Source organism: Marmota marmota, unplaced genomic scaffold (genome assembly GCF_001458135.2).
Source record: "Marmota marmota marmota unplaced genomic scaffold, marMar, whole genome shotgun sequence".
Taxonomy (NCBI): domain Eukaryota; kingdom Metazoa; phylum Chordata; class Mammalia; order Rodentia; family Sciuridae; genus Marmota; species Marmota marmota.
In genome coordinates, this window is record NW_025999992.1 from 1057728 (window position 1) to 1061146 (window position 3419).

At 53.1% G+C, this 3419-nt stretch overlaps 1 long non-coding RNA gene across 1 annotated transcript; it reads right to left on the reverse strand.

Annotated features, from left to right (window-relative positions):
• Nucleotides 1–250: 250 nt before the first annotated feature.
• On the reverse strand, nt 251–2804 carry LOC125617872. The gene is made up of 2 exons (XR_007348994.1): nt 2417–2804; nt 251–1396 (listed from the first exon to the last, which is right to left on the reverse strand). It is a non-coding gene; the product is annotated as an uncharacterized LOC125617872 (long non-coding RNA).
• Nucleotides 2805–3419: the final 615 nt, after the last annotated feature.

The following is a 3419-nucleotide window of genomic DNA, read 5'->3' on the forward strand; positions in this document are numbered from 1 at the left end:
AAGGAGAAAAAAAGCCAGGCATAGTGGCACACACCTGTAATCCCGACAGCTCAGGAGGCCAAGATAGGAGGATTGGGAGCTCAAAGCCAGCCTCAGCAAAAAGCAAGGCACTGAACAACTCAGTGAGACCTCTAAATAAAATACAAAATAGGGCTGGGGATATGGCTCTGTAGTCGAGTGCCCCGAGTTCAACCCCCATAACAACACACACAAAAAAAAAAAGTAGGAAAAAAAGACAGTCACAAAACAGTACACACAGCACGATCCTATCTAAGTTTAATGAAAGAAGGGAAAGATCAAACCCCACATGTGAACTTTCACAGGCACGGAGAATTTCTGGAAGGGTCTGTGAGAACAGGGTGGGGGAGTTCACCTGCAGAGGGAGAGCTGAGGACTCTGTTCAACACAGTCCTGTGCTTTTCTTCTAACCAATTAAATATGGGCTGCTTTGACTTTTTTTTTTAACTAGTATTGTTCTAACCTTTGATTTCAAAACATTGAGAAAAAGCCTTTTGCCGTGATCCCTGAAATGTCCATGAAACTATGAGGAGAAAACCAGGAAAACAAACTTCAAAAACTTGGAGGTGTTGGCACCCTGAGGCCATCAGTTATAGCGGGAGAGCAGAGCTGGGGCTGGTGGTGTAGACAGGGACAGTCCAGCCCAGGCAGGGCCCAAAGCCACCAGTGAGAGCCCAGCAGGTCCCACACCCTAGGTGTCCCAAGAGGGCAGTGCCAGAATCGAGGAATTGCTGCCCAGCCTGTAGGAAGTGGGAGGCCACTGTGTTCCTCCCCTCCCCAGGAGCTGGGGAGTCTCGTCAAAAGTCAGACCACTCCAGAGAAAAGACATTTGGTAATTGACCACAAACCCACCAGCCCACAGGACCCCACAGCAATTCCAGTGGCTCCCAGGGCTCAGCTCCCACCAGTGTGAAGTGACATCTGAGCAGAGCTCCCTGCCAAGGGGTGCAGAGGGGACCTGGGGCAGAAGGAAGCTTCCGGATCAGAGACTCTGTGAAACATGGAGGGCACATGCAGGTGGAGGGCAGGGACAGTGTCAGCTCTGCAGAGGGACAGGGCTCAGTGGGGACATAAGAAGGAGCTCTCGCAGCAAGGTCCCAGTAAAAGCGCTGGGGGCCGTGCCAGGGAAAGGCAGCAAAGGCCCAGAACAGGCCCAGGGCACAGTGGCGACATGGTGTGGACTGGCGCTGGGGTTCCAGCACTCCTGCAGCCTCCGCATGCCCATGACTGCAGCCTGCACGCTGAGGGCTGCTCCAAGGTCACCAAGGCTTCCGTGCCAGCAGGTTCCCCTCCAGACAGGCCGGAGCCACGTCTAGCTCGCCTTTCTCCATCTTCTTTCTCTTCCTTCCTGTCTTCTTGGAGTTTTGGGGTCAGGAATCTGGTTGAAGATGGAGGCAGGTTAGCTCTGGCTTTGGAGGAAACAGAACCTGAGGAGCCATGACTCACATCAATGCTCGCTCTCTCTCTCTCTCTCTCTCTCTCTCTCACACACACACACACACACACACACACACACTGCAACACCAGCCTGGTAACCTCCCTGAGAGTGCTCAGCTCAGTGCCACCAGGAAAGAGGAAAGACTGTGGCAGCTCTCAGCCTTGGATTCAAGGTCAAGGTCACTGGCAAACTGCAGCTTCAGTGACTGAGGCAAAATCAGCAACAAGTTCTTAAAGACACCAGGACCAGGCAGCTTATTGGCTGAAGGACGGCCAAACGAGAGCAGGCAGGCTGGGGACAGACAGATGGACAAACAATGGGGAGCTGGGCCCAGAGCAGCACAGCCCAGCAGCCTGACGGGGACCAGGAGCATGAGGAGTCCCTGGACAAAGGGAGGCAGGGCTCTGGTCTCCTTTCCCAAGTGAGACGTGGCCAAGGGTGCTGGGCACCCAGTATCAATTTCACAGGCACAAATCAAGCAATGCTTGTGACACTCTCAGACATGCCAGGGATAGTTCTGCCACTGAAGAGAAGCAGGCAGAGGCTAAACACTGGCTCTGGCAGGTGACAGACTATGTATGGGGTGGGGATGGAGCTCAGGGGTAGAAGTGTGAGACCCTGGGATCCATCCCTAGCTCCAAAAAAAGAGAACAAATTTTACCCCAAATGAAATCTCTTCGCCTCAGAAGAGCCTTTAAGCCCATCTTGACCTACCCAAGGAGGGCTCTTCACTAGCCGCGCACTGCAGGAGGAACCTGCAGGCACCAGAGGACAGCAGCTCAAGTGTCCCCGGAAAACACATCCTGCATGAAGCAAGCAAGTGCAAAGCAGTGGGGTTGGAGGGTTCACCTGGGGATGGACACTGAGAAGCACAGGCCCGGAGGGGAGCGCAGCGGGCTCCTGAGCATCCTCTTGCACACGCCCCATGCACGCGGTTAATGAAACGCCAAACATCTGTACCAGGATCACGAGCACTGCAGTGACCACCGTGTATCCCGAGGTGCAGGTCCACGCCTGTTAGCTCACAGCACTTTCAGAATGTTCGATTATCCACTCAATAGCAGCCCACCCCTGCAGCAACACAGAACAAGGTCCACTGTGAGTTCCGCTGCAGGCCTGCGTGGGCAGCAGGAGAGGAGCAACACTGTGGTGAAGACACAGCAGCGACCTGTCCAGCATCGCCCTCAAGCTCAGAATCAGCCGGAATGTTTTCTCTACCATCTTAGTAAATTGACACCCTCGCTCCAGCTTTCCCAGCCTTGGCACCCCCTTAGTATAACACAGAAGGTCCTCATTCCCCCAGAGGTTTGCGAATGCAACCCTGATGTCCCAAGTCCCAACCCTGAGCCTGCTGCCTAGAGGCTGGGGTGGGGGGGGCGGCCACAGGCCACCTGCACCCCACCCCTGCAAGATGAGGGGAACAATCTCCAGCCCTCCTCCTGGTAAGAGGAGTAGAGCCTGCACCCGAGTAGGGGAATTAATCCTGTTCCCTCCTTCTGAAGAGTACCCATTCCAGAACATTCCAGTTTAACCCATGAAGCAGGAAAATAAAGAGGACAATATTAATATGTTTATGAATTTGTAGATGATTATACATATAAATAAACATGATTATGATTATGAATATATATATTAGATAACGGTGCCTCCTGCTCAGGATGGAGCATGGATCACCTTGCCCTACAGGAGGGAATTATAGGATGGATCCTTCCTACAGGAGGGAATTGGAACTCCAAGCCCTCTGCCCAGGGAGGGGAGGAGGTCCCCACAGGGGAGTGGTCCTGTGCCGTTCACTCTGTGATGGGTATGATCCCCATGACCTCCACTTGGTGAAGGGAGTCAGATCACTTATACTGCACTTGACCAGGGAGTTAACCTCTGTACCCTCCATCTGGGGAGTTCCCATTTCAGATCATTCCAGTTCTACCATAAAATATGAAAGCCAAAGAGATGTACGTGAATA